At 39.4% G+C, this 15,434-nt stretch overlaps 1 protein-coding gene and 1 long non-coding RNA gene across 2 annotated transcripts in view; both read right to left on the reverse strand.

Annotated features, from left to right (window-relative positions):
• cdk8 (cyclin-dependent kinase 8) overlaps window positions 1–15,434 on the reverse strand; it is a 1,217,851-nt gene that overhangs the window by 923,559 nt on the left and 278,858 nt on the right. The gene's annotated exons all lie outside the window — the stretch shown is intronic.
• The window catches only part of LOC127527477 (uncharacterized), a 31,504-nt gene continuing 24,107 nt past the window's right edge, over window positions 8,038–15,434 (reverse strand). Inside the window, exon 3 of the long non-coding RNA XR_007934781.1 lies at window positions 8,038–9,485. This is a non-coding gene — a long non-coding RNA (uncharacterized LOC127527477). The remainder of the gene's footprint in view (window positions 9,486–15,434) is intronic.

Raw genomic sequence — 15,434 nt, forward strand, 5'->3', positions numbered from 1 at the left:
ATTTAATTTCCCTTTCTAATTGCTTCTGTGCATTGCTTCCAGAGGTGTCGAACTCCAGTCCAGGAGGGCCGCAATGGCTGCAGGTTTTCATTCTAACCACCTTCTTAACTAGTGACCTGTTTTTCCTGCTAATTAATTTCTTTTGCCTTAGATTTAATTAACTCGACTCAGACCCCTTAGTTCTTTCTATTTCCTTAATTAGCAGCCAAACAATAATGAGACACAAAGCGAGCAAACAGGTGACCAGCTAACCACATTATCTGAACATAAAGAAAGGTGAGAGTCTCTGTAAGGTTGATCTCTCAGGTCAATAATCAGAAACAGAAAATCAACACTTTGGGAAATGTCTGCTGTAGCAGAATGAGAGCAGCAGCAAGCTATGGAATTAAGTAACGGGTTTAATTAACAGCAAGAATTGGCTTCTCATTAAATAACTGGTTGGAGTTTGATGTTCCAGTTTAGTTGGTCATCTGTTGGCTCGTTTCACGTCTCATTTCTGTTTGGTTGCCATTTAATGAAGAAACGAATCAATTCAGAGGACTGAATCCTTAAAAACAGGGATGTTAAAAGGAAGGGAAAAGGAGTTAATTAGCAATGAAAACTGGTCACTGATTAGGAAAAGGGTGAGAATGAAAACCTGCAGCCACTGAGGCCCACCAGGCCTGGAGTTTGACACCTGTGGCTTAGTCAATGAAAATGTTGCATCAATAAATACCACTAAATCCTTTTCAGAGGTTGTTTTCTGCATGACAGTGTCTCCCATCTTGTATTTAAAATTAAAGTTCTTTTTGCCCATGTGTACAACTTTGCACTTTTCTACATTAAACTGCATTTTTCAAGTGTTTGCCCAGTTCTGAAGGTTGCCAAGGTCAGTTTGAATTCTTTTTGCTGTCTCCTCAATGTCTGTCATTTCTCCAATTATAAAGTCATCTGCAAATGTAACAAGTTCACTAGCTACACCAGAATATAAATCAGAAAAAGCAATGGTTCCAGGACAGACCCCCGATAACCTCACTCTGTTCTCCTCTTATGTGAACTTTTGGTCTCCTGCCGATTAACCAACTAGAGACCCAGTTTGGCAGGTTACCTCTGATCAGCTACTTCGGGCCAAAAGTCGGCTTCTGCATTTTCCTTCCAGAATTTCATCTTTGTAAAGTGGAGACGTCTAACTGCAGGTTAGAAATAAAGGTTTGGCCTGTCACCTAAATAAAGAGTGAAGCTTTTGTTTTTCCACAGACACAAATGACAACGGAGCCAGCAGCTTCTCCCCACCATCCAGCATGGTGTCATTTCCACCAGATTGTGTTTGTCATGAACTTTCAGTTTTAATAAAATATTTGGAAAGTCATGGAAGAGAAAAAGTGAGGGACTGAGAATTACAAATCTGCTCCTGGCCACAAATTATTTTAGTGATATCCTCGGTAATTGAAAAATCTACAATATATGAATGACAAATGCGGCAGAATGAATAAGCTGTAAAGTTACTAAATTGTTATTGGCCTTCTTATTTAGTAATTTGGCTGGAACAAAAACCTGCAGTCACGGTAGCCCCCCAGGACTGAACTTGAGGCCCCTCAAATAGGTCCTTATTAGCGATTTATGCTAAAGTGGCACAAACACATTTTCGAGTTTCTTAAGCACATGAGGCAGTAAAGCCTCGAGCTCCGCAGACTGATCCAGGGATTATCCTTCACGTCTTGTCAGCCGGGGCCGCACTGCAGTGTTCTGTGCTGTAATCCAGACTCTGCAGTTATTATCACAATAATGATTACCATTCTTCTAAATTAGCGGTGTGTGGGAATCGTCATGGCCTTGAGCCCAGCGCGAGTGAGAGATGCTCCAGTCCCACACAACCCTTTCTTTGAGAATGTTAGGTGATATTATTATGATTATTCCTTTCAGCCTCCAGTAGTTGTAGTAGTTGTATCGTCGTGTGTGCAGTGAAATGGTAACTAGTCATCTGACGGCAAAATGAAGACAAAAACGTCAAATTGAGCCAATGGTGAGAAGTGAACTGGCATTTTTCTGGGTAGTAGTTGAGCACCTTGTTTACTTGGCCACAACTACAATGTAAATCCCAAGGATTTGTCACACGGCATTAATAACAGTCCACATATCATGCGCCAGCATTGTCATTTGTTGTAGTACTTCACATGTAGTTTCCATACTTTATCTTATCTTAGGAAGATGTTCTGCTATTAAGCATCAGTGTCCATAATTTTCATTTCATATCCATTACAATTATTTCAATCATTTTTACAGTTAGAGCAGCGGCAGGTCAAGTGGCTTGCTCGGGGTCACAAAATGAGAACTGCTAGCCTCAAGGTTTAAGTTCCAGGGCTATAGACGGTACAGCACGCTGCCCACACAGTCACAATGCAGTTGTATAGTTGGTTTCATGTTTCACATTTTACTCACATTTTAACAGAAATACAAAGCGTTAAAGGGTGTAATGGCGCAGCACAGCACGAGCGTGGCAGGTAATACCGGCGCAGTTAAACTCGGCCTCACTACAGCCTTTCACTCCCAATCTTCTCCAACAGCTGTCACTTCTATGAATAGAAGGCCGAACAATCCTGATGTTTAATAACTGCCAAGTTGTTTAGCAGTGCCCACTTGGACCAGCTGTTGCTGCTTTACATAGAAAGTACATACGAGGGCAGCAGAGACGCATAATCCGGTTTGTCACATCTTCTAAATGACAGCCACACAAGCAGTAAGTGGGTCACAGAGCAGAAAAGTCAGAATCTTATGGCAGAGCGTAGGAGTCACACTGGGTCGGTTTTGAAAGGAGACTCCAAATTCATCTGAATGCCTTGATACGTCAGGAACTCAACATTAGAGGATGTCTATCAAACTGAATCAGAGAATAAGGGGAATATAATTTGTGTGATTAAGGAGGTTATAATCTGTGAAGCTGGTCACTTTTGGGTGGAAGGCGGACTAGCTAAGGTACAGGAGTAAAGGGGTCAGTTGCAATGGCCAGCTAATGGCACAATGCATGAGATGTGGCTGTCACGGCATAGTGTTGGCACACCTGGTGGATATTTGTCATCTGTGGTGCAGGATATTCTGCTGAACAAGAGGCGACTCTTTCCTCAAAGCTCTTAGATAGATAAGAACTTGAAAGGTCTGAGGAACTTGTTGCTGGTGCTCCTACCAGAAATGAGGCCTATGGGTAAGCACGTTTTTGGACGTTGATTATCTCACAAGAACATCTGACAGCTAAACTTTATTTTTTTTGTTAAACAATTTTTCAAAGCTTCTTTTCGGTACCCCATCAAACGAAAAGTGCAGTGCAGTTAGAAGTTCCACTCCATGAGAAATGGGTTAAGAAATTAACAACTTTTGGAGGTTTTGGTAGCCTCCTCAACGTTATGTTTATTCCCAGAAGATGAGCGAAAAACGTTAAAACTTCAACGAGAAAAAATGTTATTATGTTTAAAAGAAACATGTAAATACCAAAATGTCCGCATAAATACAGTAGGAAAGGTATGTCTAGTGTCCACTGCTGTACTGATGCAGATTTATCACACATCCTTCATGTAATATTTTTCGAGACAGTCACTAACGCACAGCCCAATCAGGACAGCACAAGTGTGGTTTCTTTGTGCACTTTTTTATAATTTTTTTTCTGTTGCTCGTGCATGAGAGTGTAAAATGGCAGTGCCTGATTGGCACAATCGATGGGCCCCTTATGATATTGTAGACCAGGGGTCCTCAATCTCAGTCCTGGAGGGCCGCAGTTGCTACAGGTTTCTGTTCTAATCCAGTTGCTTAATTAGAAAGCAATTTTTGCCAACAATTTAATTTCATGGCTTGTTAGTGGCAGAGGTTAAAGGAGCCTGCAGGGGACAGAAGGGGAGAAATGAAAAGGAGAATCAGAATGGAAGAAAAAAAGAAAGGAGGTTAAAGTTGGGAACTGAGAGAAAGGCATGAGTGAGTGAGACCTGGAGGAGACCAGGTGGACGGGAATGGAGCTCCTGGAAGGAGCATGTACGGTAGATTCAGTACACATCCTTCGTGTAACGAGGTTTGAGACAGTCACCAAAATACAGCCCGACACAGTAATCGGGACAGTAGTAGTGTTTCTTTGCACACTTTTCTCAGAATACTTTTTCAGTTGCTTCAGCATGAGAGGGTACAATGTCAGATGTGTTATTGTAGGCTACCACAGCGCATTTCCTCACATGAACAGAGTTGTTGCCTTGTGAACAGTGGTTAGGTGGCCAACGGCTTTCTTGTTCTTTTACTTGATGGCAATCATTTTGCCTTTTTGCTACGCACCTACTCACACCATGGTGAAACTCCAGACGACCGAAATGACAGAATTTCACAGCAATTCGGTTGCATAGCATCGTATACATCCGTGTATCCACTTACACTGTCATCACTAACGCTTGATTCAGCTAATGGTTGTGTTTTATTTTCATTCAAAACTGACTTTACAGTATTTTTGTTTATACTACATTGTGTTTTGGTTGAAGGCTAAACCCCACTCTGGAATACTGATGAGATATCTTAAGGGTGGCAAAACTCACAGGAATATTCATGATTTTTGCATTGAATTCCTTTTGTTACTCCATTTTCTTCTACTGAGTTTTCAAAGATGTGAACATAAATTGTGAAAGGGTGTAAATGTAGGAATATGTGAATTTGTTCTGCAGTGGACAACCAGTTCCAGCCTATGATGCCAGTGTCATAAGTTTTGTGACCCTAAAGTGGAATAAGCAGATAAAGTCATTGGATAGATGGACAATGGAGTCTGTGTGTCCTGACTGCAGCAAAACAAAACTGAAATGCATGTGTCTAAATATCTACGGGTAAAAACTACATACCTTCATTTCACCCTTTTCACATTGGTACACATAATCTAAAGCAAGATGTTGGTTTCAAGCAGCAATGCAAAAGTATATTAAGCAGACATGAGGCTAACAATAGTCTAAGCATCTCACAGGATTAAGGATTTGTTAAGTGTTCCGTGTATTGGCAAATCTCATGCTCAGTAATAGTCACTTCTGTTTTCTACACACAGTATGGGTCAAGCGATGCTAAAACGCTTTTAAAAAAAGCACCTTTGAGGCTTTGCAATGTTTATCTTTCTGTTCCTTCTTTGAGCTCCTCTCATGTCCAAGTGTGAGCTGTCACTGCTGCCTTGCTTCTCAGCATCTCTTAACCATAACCTTGAGACTACTTAATGTACATTAATTTACAACAGGGCTGCTGTTACCTTAAAGGTGGAAGTCTGTGTTCTCATGTATTCATTAGTGCTACAGATAATGTTGAATGCATTACACCTCTTCTTCATTTATTTAGTTTCCAGTTTCCTTCTCAACATGTTACTGATCCTCTGAGGAGCAGACTAGGCCCTATATGACGGTTGAGTTATGGATTTGATGCTCAATGAAGAAGTGTCTCAGTAATATTTAGGGACTGTCAGTTTAATTCCTGTTGATTCTAGATGAACAACTTGCAACATGACATGCTAAAGACCGACGTTTACAGAATGATTACTCTGAACTATTTACTGAATTAAAGAGATGTAATAGCAGAAAGAAAAAATGTTACTTATGACTATTAACCAAAATACTCTGAAGAGAAGAAAAAATGATAATCCCTATTCTACAGTTCTGTACACATCAGAATAGTCATACAACCAGTACACAGCTGAAAATAGAAAATACATTCCTTTCAAGGACTAGAACATTTTGTGTTCTCTTGTAAAATGTATAAAAATCAGATCATTAAATAAAACAAAAGCTTCAAGGCTGTCACAGTAAGGACGGCTTAACTTTTATCCTGAAATTTTAAACTGCATACAGTTTTAAAGAAAATGGTACAAAGGCTTACTACTCTAAACACTCCGAATGAGGCAAAGAGTAGGATTATATTTTTCAGTACACTCAATTAAACAAACAAACAAAAAAAAAAAGGTATAGCACCTTACTTTTTAAAAAAATCTTAAATTTCAGAAAACAGAAAGAATTGGCTATACTGAAAAGGGATAAAAATAATTTACCAGAAATACACACAAGTATCATGATTTTAGGATACAGTAACTAGGGAAAAAGTGTAAGCAATATATTTGTTACATGTACTGTATGTCAACGCATGAGAACCCTCATAATTTTTTGAAAGCAATGTTTCATTAAAATAAAAACACATAATATTCAAATTACATTAACAATACTGACCACCTTAAATAAAAATTTATATAATGAGAGATAAACAATGGTAAGAGGAAAAGAAATAGAATTAAGGCGGCACCTTTTCTCTTCAAATGGTAATTTGCTTTGCTGTAATTTTTTGTACCCAGTATTAAAATGGCATGCACAGTGACACTGGAGCAGTATGTTAGTTGTTAACGTCATACAGCCAGGATTCAAACAGGCTCCAGGGTTGCTGCCGTCATACAAACATTTCAATTAGTCTTCCACAAGTTAGTGTGCCTCGTGACTGAACATGATGTTACACATTAAACTAGTATTTCACTTTTATAGCAAAAAACTTGCTACCTTGCTTCTGATGATAAATAGAACAGTGCTTTTCTAGTTTACACTGTGGTTTGCTCTGGTGGTAACCTATGCTCCCTCTAAGCTGCACACCTTTCTTCAGGCTGCTGCACAGCTATTATTACGTCACTCACTCCCATCCCACGCAGCAGTTTGGAATTGCTGTGCAGCTGTTGTTACAACATTCACCCATGACACCTAAAACTGTATGAGGGAACCCCCTAATCACCCCCCTTCATCCATGTGTTGTCAACATATCACAGGAGATGCAGCTTGTTATTCATTTTTTGGTGCTGTGCAGCGACTGATACTTCATGGAGGACTTCCCAATTCCTCACTCCCTGCTCATGTAGTGTTGTTTCGTGCTGCTTATAATCTGATTGGGGATTGAAGGAATCAGATTTAAATGGAAACACACTGGTTTAACAAATAAAAAAAATCGTGGGAACCTTGGAGGTGACTGCATTCTCATCATTTTGGTAAATTTGGCACTATTGTTAGTGGGATATGTATATAAAAATGAGGCCGATTATACCACATTTATTCCTTTACATTTCCTATCTATTGTTTATTTTATTAGTATATGTTTTGTTAAACATTTTTTCCTTCTCAAACTGGTTACTGTTCTGGAGCCTATCCTAGCAGCAAAGGTTCAAGGCAGGAAATGGTTCTGGACAAGGGCCGTCAACTCCCACTGAGCCTGGAATCTAGAATCATGAGTCAACCTGACAAGCTTGTTTCCGGACATCTGGAAAAAAATGGATAACCTTAATTTTCTGTAAGCAGCAAAAGAACAAAATTCTTTCTTGTTGAACAATTTACCTGAAAATCTTATCAGTTCTTACAGACACTTGTAAATCTCTGATGAATGCAATTAAATTATTTGTGGCTAAGAGCACAGTGATCCTAAACCCACTTCTGATGCTGCATCTCAAATCAATGCCTTATTAGCATTGTTTGGTGCCCAAATACAACAATACTTTCAACAGAACCTGCACCATTTCTGTGATTTAAAAAAATTGCAATACCAAGTTAGACAAATTATATGGCCAATGCAAGGATGCATAAACAAATAATAAGAACTGAGACCTTTACAAACACTTCTGGGTCAGCACTCTTTTCGACAACAATTGGGACATCATTAATATCTATCTTTTCACAGGCTTGATAGTAAGTAACATTCATGCTTACTTTACTTGCATGTTATGCATACACCCATAACATTTAAGGTATTATGAATTGTTTTAAGAGGCAAAAGGCTAGAATGGATAAAGTCTATTTAAAATTTGAAGGAACATTTTCATTAAAATGTTTCTTTTACTATAAGATACTAAGAACAGTAATAGTCAATCCGTATCTATCTATCTATCTATCTATCTATCTATCTATCTATCTATCTATCTATCTATCTATCTATCTATCTATCTATCTATCTATTTTATGACATTTCATTCATATAATTATATGCAAAATGTTCTTACTGTTTGTATCTCACTGAAAAGTCACTGCCACTTTGCAACGAGAATTTAATAATGTTTAAGTTTTATTGTCAGAATACTTACTTCATTCATGTAAAATATTTTAATACAGTACAATGAATGTTACACTTTGTTTCCTTTTTAAATTGACTACTAAGGCTTTTCCAAGATCGCACTTGTTGGAATAAGTACATTCTGAAACAAAGTATGAAAGACTTTATTGAACAATAAAGAAAAAAAAAATCTAAAAATTGAATGCAGCAGTTTGGAGGGAGACGTATCATCCATGCTGAAAACATGCTCACAAATCTGCAACACCAGAAGAAAGTAACACCAGTAAGGACAATCATTTGAATGTTTTTTGTCAAAATGAACAAACAAGTTTTAGAGACAATATTATTCTTATTTATTGTTGGTAATTTAGCAGCTGTATTATCAGTCAAGTTGTATGTAACAGAAAAAGAAAAAAATAATAAAAGAGGAAACAGAGTCAAGGCAGTATACACACAATTTCTCATATTACATGCACACATACATACCCACGCACGCACGCACACACACACATGATCACAGATGCAGAGGCTTGCATTCACACTCATTTATTCACACGCACACACAAACACAAAAAAGTACATTGCCAGTCTTTGGGAGATTAATCTGAAGATGGTAAATAAAATGTTTAACAATAGAAAAATCTCCACACTGAGCATAAAACACTGATAAATGTGAAAATTAACCAATTCACAAAGTCACTAAATGAGTACCAATAATCCTATCATATATACTGTATAGTTGCTTTTTGCTTCATTTTTTCTTTGCAGGCTGAGATTGTGAATTATGTTAAATAACAAGACATTTACATTTCAAGTACCAATTTGGAGGATTATGTATTTTTTATCTGTGTGACTGGTCAGATATTTCAGTAAGAACATTCATCTTCAACAATAAAACACACTTATGCTCTAGCACATTCACAGCTTTAAACTGCTAAAGTCTGTGACTGAAAATTGATATTTAATTAAGCCCGACTGCAACAGGTAAAGTAAATTATGAAAAGTAGCATATCAATGACAAAAATGGTGCTAGTGCTATTTGAGTCGTTTTTATTTAATCGTCTTCTTTGTTGTTTTGTTTGATTGTTTTCAAGTCTAACCAGACATTCTGGAATCACAGCTATGCCCCCACTAGCTCTGTGACAATGAAAAAACTTGGCAAGCAGAAACGTTTTTGGGGGTCTGGTCTTACAGTACATTCTCACAGCCACATAATGGCCTGCTTTTCTCTGTCTCTCTGTCACTTTGTTTCAAGACTTGTCTGTATAGTCCTGCAGCCCCCCTCTGACTTTGCACAGGAATTCCCTGGGAACAGATCAGTACCGATGTGTTTGGTGAGAATACTGGGGGGGCTGCTGGGAGGTAGATGAATAACCCATGCTACTCTGGGGTAGTGCTGTGCTTGGTCCAGGATTCTGATAAGCAGCATGTGGATTGGAGCGCTATTCAGAAAGAGAGAAACAAATGAAAATACAGTTAGCATATTTTAAATTCTTTCATATCTTACAATTATTTCACATAATTCATTTATGATGAGACCCAGACTTCTCATTTCAGTCAATTTCTTGCTGTTTTCCTAAATAATATTTTCCAAATGGTCTATAATTCAACAGCATTATTGAACACTAAAATTTATTATCTGATTCCAACAGAAATTACATAAGTAGGCAGTAATGTTTTATGACTAGTTGCCTAAAAGCATAAGCATATGTGATACTCCAGGATATAAGCACCTGAGCCATTTCTTAGTAAACCATTATTTAAAAAGTACACTTGACTGCAAAGCCCTTTTTCAGCAAACCAACTTTTTTTCAGCCACTCTACACTTGTATGGGAGGCTGACCCAAACCTTGTTAACATGTCAAGGCTTGATTATTCCCGCATTGGCATAATCGGCAGGATGGTAAACTCCATGTGGAACCAGGAGCAGAACCTAGAAGAAGCCTTTGCACGCAAACCCGACGAACCTCAACCCTCATGGGTCCAGGTAGGAGAGTAATGCACCTGACTGGCTGGGTGGGTGGGGGTCAAACATGGAGAGTCGGGGGAAACCGACACCAGCTCCAACCCAGTGTCCCAGCTGTGGAGACCAACAGAATAGGGCCATGCTTGGGGAAGAACATACATGAGAATTATTATGACTTTCCAGAGGGAGAGGCCACCCACTTAAACCCCACAGAGGCAGAGCATTCTGCGAAAGGTGTGGAAGCCCCAGGCCAGGAGAATTTAGAAGTGGGGCTTCAACCCGGGGCAACTCACCTCCATTCTGGCATACCTTCTGTGAGGCAAAGTCTGGTGCTGGCTACGGCCAGAACTTAATAGCCTCCGACAAATAGTCAAGCAGGTTTCCTGCTTCATCCTGTTAAATGCCCTTCCCGATTATCTATCTCAGTCAACCTGGGGGAAAACATTTAAAAATATTAAAGACCTTATTGAGATCATCAAGGATCTACAGGCGGCTTTGAGCCTGGGAGGTTCAGAACGGCCTCTGTGTGAAACTCAACGCACAGGCATCCCTACCCTTATGTCTTCTGTATTTATATGCTTCCCCTTGGCCATATTATTTGTAGCTATGGACTGGGTTATCATTGTTTATGCAGATGACACTCAACTGCATTTCAATGTCAAAAGTGCAACTTCATCAGTTTTCTCAGCTCGCAACTTGCCTCAGTGAAATTAAAACGTGGATGAAGAAGAACTCTTTTAAAATTAAATTGCAACAAAACTGAACTTCTGCAAATTGGCACTAAAGCGCTACTTAAGAAAATGAGCTCCTTTTCAGTCACTCTTGACGGCGATTTCATCAGACCTTCTTCAGATGCAAGGAATCTTGGTGACTTTTTTGATTCCTCCCTTTATTATTCTGCCCACATAAACCAAATTAAGAAACTTTCCTACTTTCACCTCCGTAACATATCCTGTGTTCGCTCATTCCTCTCCTTTTCTAATGCTGAGAAACTTGGCCATGCTTTTATCACATCCTGCATCAATTATTGTAACTCGCTGCTGGTAGGTGCCCCTTCTGATCTTATATCACAGCTCCAGTTGATTCAAAATTTGCTGCAAGAGCCCTTACACGAACCAGCAACAGTGAGCACATCACACCCATCCTACTTTGCCTTCACTGGCTCCCTGTGTCTTACAGGATTGAATATAAAATTCTATTAATAACCTACAAAGCTCTATATGGCCTTGCACTGGACTACATTAGTGACCTTCTAAATCGCTATGCTCCTGTTTGCCTTACAAAAGGTCCTCTGATTCTGGTAATCTTGTTGTCCCTCACACTAACCTGCATTCTATGAGTGACAGGGCCTTCAGCTCCATAACACCCAGAATTTGGAATGACATCCCAAAATTAATTACATCAGCTGACGTCATTCATTCTTTTAAAAAACAACTTAAAACTCATCTATTTAGGAAGGCTTTTAACTTAACATTCTGCACTTTCTTTCAGTTTACCTCTCTGTCCATGTGTTCAGGATAATTTGTGTGTGTGTTATATCACAAATTAGGTTATTTGTTAGGTCTTTCTTTTACTATTGAATTTAGTATTTTACTCTGGTTTATTGTCCTTTATTCTAATTAATGCTTTGTTATCTGTTTCATTGTTCTATTCAGGAAAACATTTATATCCAATGTTACATATACCCTGCTGTTTTTTTTGACTCTGTAAAGCGCCTTGAGCATGGGAAAGGTGCTGTATAAATAAAATGTATCATTATTATTATTAACCTGTGTTCAAAGGGACATCTGTCAGTATAACTTTGCCAAATGCTACATTCTCCTACAAGGGGACATTAAAAACGGTTGCTGTTTTAAAAAAACCCTCAGTTTCCTGTGATACTAGGGCGAGACTGGTCTGATAATAAAAGCAATTCAACATAAATGACTCTGGAACAACACTTGGGCCTAGTAATGGTTGGTGAAAAAAATACGTCCACAGCTGCTACCACGCCGTGTACCCAGCCGGCTGAGAAAGCGGAGACAGATGCTCAGGGTGACGTGGCAACTCCTGAGACATTACAAGGGGAGACGTCATCACCTGGTACTACAACCACTAGGGAGGAAACCATGGTCCCTGCTGTTAGTCTCATTGTTCTACCGGCAGCAGCTAGCTAACATTCACCTCCTTGGTACCCACTTGGGCACTAAAAAAAACACTTCAGCGAATTAAGCACTGTTTTGACTGGCCAGGAATTAATATAGAACCCTCAGCTAGAGACCACAAGTATATATTAGTCTTAGTGGATTATGCCACCCAATACCCTAAAGCTGTTCCACTGCACTCAGATACATCTAAAGCTGTTGCACGGGAATTGGTAGGGGTCTTTGCACAAGGTGGTATCCCTAAACAGTCATTCTGTCTGTCCAGGAGGTAGTGAGTGAAAAGCCTGGTTGGACCTCACGGATTGCACATGACATTGTGACAGAGGCCAGGGTGATCGTCCAAGAACATCCTTATTGACTTCCTGTGGCAAAAAGAGTAGAAATGGAGCTGGACATCAAGCATATGCTGGAACAAGGTGTGATAGAGGAGAGTCATAGTTCCTGATCCAGCCCTATTGTCTTGGTTTCTACGCCTGACAGGAGTTGGAGGTTCTGCAATGACTTCCGCCTGCTTAATCAAGTACAATACAATACAATTTACTTTTTGTATAGCCCAAAATCACACAAGAAGTACTGCAATGGGCTTTAACAGGCCCTGCCCCTTGACAGCCCCCCAGCCTTGACTCTCTAAGAAGACAAGAAAAAACTCCTAAAAAAAACCTTTCTAGGGAAAAAATGGAAGAAAACTTGGGAAAGGCAATTCAAAGAGAGACCCCTTTCCAGGTAGGTTGTGCGTGCAGTGGGTGTCAAAAAGAAGGGGGTCAATACAATACAGTACAATTCACAGAACAGAACAAATCCTCAATACAGTAAAAAAATAAAAATTTTAGAAGTACAGAGTAGAATTTAACAGTAGATGATATCACATAATATGATTTGGATTTGTTTAGAATTCTGGAGACCTCATTCATCAAGCTGCCTCCCCCATTTGGCCATTCCACAGCTGAAATAGCACTAATCTGATGAAAGGACCCCTCTTTCCCACGATTCCTGCGATCCTCCATCAGGGATGACTTTACCTTAGGCAGGCAAAAGAACTTGGCAGGTGGGCCGTGGCACCAAGTGCCACATTTCAGTACCGAGAAGAGAAACAGAATAGGTGAGGGTTTGTATCAAATTACTGTATAACTATCATGTTACTTATGTTTTAGTGCTAATGACTAACAAAAGAGATGCAGTCTATACAGTTAATCAGCAGCTCTAGTCAGAATATGCTAAACTGAAGTAGTGAGTCTTTAGCCGGGATTTAAAAGCTGAGACCGAAGGGGCACCTCTTATAGTAGCAGGCAGACCATTCCACAGTTTAGGGGCCCTGTAACTAAAAGCTCGACCTCCCACCGTTATTTTATTAATTCTTGGAATCATAAGCAGACCGGCATCTTGAGATCTTAATGTGCGCTCAGGTTTGTAAGTCATGATAAGTTCAGTCAAGTAAGCCGGACCTTGGCCATTTAATGCTTTATATGTTAAAAGAAGGATTTTGAAATCTGCCCTATACTTAACCGGGAGCCAGTGTAAGGATTTAAGAACTGGAGTTATGTGTTCATATTTTCTTGTTCTTGTAATAATTCTTGCAGCAGCATTTTGGATTAATGGGAGGCTGTATAAAGAACAGTTTGAACATCCAGTGAACACAGCATTGCAGTAGACAATCCTACTAGAAATAAATGCATGAATTAATTTCTCAGAATCCTGTTTATTTAGAAAGTGCCTTAATTTCCCAACATTTTTAAGATGGAAGAAACATGATTTGTACAACTTTGTAATATGCACTTTAAAAGATATGCTAGAGTCAAAGATAACTCCTAGATTGTGGGCTGATTCAGTAAAATTAATAGAGATTCCAACTGAGTTAAATGATGACAGAATATTGTCGTGATCAGCGTCATTCCCTCCAACAATTAACATCTCTGTTTTATCTGTGTTTAAAGACAAGTAGTTCTCATCCATCCACTCCTTTAATTCACTAACACAACTGATTAAAGACAACATCGGAGAAACTTCATTTGATCTAAATGAAAGGTATAACTGGGTGTCATCTGCATATGAGTGGAAATTAACATTAGGTTTCCTAATGATAGATCCCAGTGGAAGCATGTAAATTGAGAATAGTAAAGGTCCCAGTACTGAGCCCTGCGGGACACCATATTGAACTTCTGTGTATAATGATGGAGTACTGTCAGCACATTTCTGTACATATTGGAATTGATTTGATAAATAAAAACTAAACCAAGCAAGCACAGTGCCTGTAAGCCCAACATCTGTGCAGTAAAATAGAATGGTCAATGGCGTCAAATGCTGCACTTAAATCTAACAAAATAATTACAGCGGAGTTTCCTTCATTAGAGGATATCAGAATGTCATTTACAACCTGCGTTAGTGCCGTTTCTGTACCATGACCAGTGCGGAAACCAGGCTGGAACTTCTCAAATAAATTGTAATGCGTAAGGTGTGACTGAAGCTGATTGGCGACTACTTTTTCTAGTATTTTAGAGAGAAAGGGTAAATTTGAAACAGGCCTATAATTATTTAGTATGTGTGGGTCTAGGTCTGACTTTTTAAGTAATGGTTTAATGACTGACACTTTTAGTGCATCAGGTACTGTGCCATACAATAATGAACTACTGATAATGTTTACAATAGGCGCTGCAAGAACAAGTCTCCCAATTCAATGCCTACACGATGCCATGAGTAGACAACCTCCTTGAGAAGCTAAGACAGGCTGAATATTTGACATGACAAACTGGTACTGGCAGGTTTCTTTAATGGACCCTGCAAAGGCTAAGACCACGTTTAGCACCCCTAGTGGTCATTAGCAGTATCGAGTCCGTCCATTTGCATTACATGGGGGACCTACATCCTTCCAGCATCTGGTGGATAAAGTGCTCCGGCCCCATAAGTCATATAGTGCTGCTTACCTGGATGACTTGGTCATCTATTCCGGCACCCGTAAGGACCACCTACAGCAGGTCCAAACCATATTGTGGCATTACGGAAAGCTGGTCTGCGGATTAATCTTAAGAAGTGTTTCTTTGGGTTAAATGAGGCCAAATACTTGGACTACCTAGTGAGTCATGGTACAATAAGACCACAATGCTCCAGAATGGATGCCATATTAAATTTGCCTCGTCTGAAAACCAAGAGGCAAGTACAAGCCTTTCTTGGCTTAGCGGGCTACTACCGCCGGTTTGTTTCCCAGTTTTCCAAGATTTCGACGCCCTTGACTAATCTAACAAAGAAGAGGGCCCCAAACAATGTGGTATGGGATGATAACGTAGAAA

This window comes from Erpetoichthys calabaricus, chromosome 4, assembly GCF_900747795.2.
Source record: "Erpetoichthys calabaricus chromosome 4, fErpCal1.3, whole genome shotgun sequence".
Classification (NCBI taxonomy): Eukaryota; Metazoa; Chordata; class Cladistia; order Polypteriformes; family Polypteridae; genus Erpetoichthys; species Erpetoichthys calabaricus.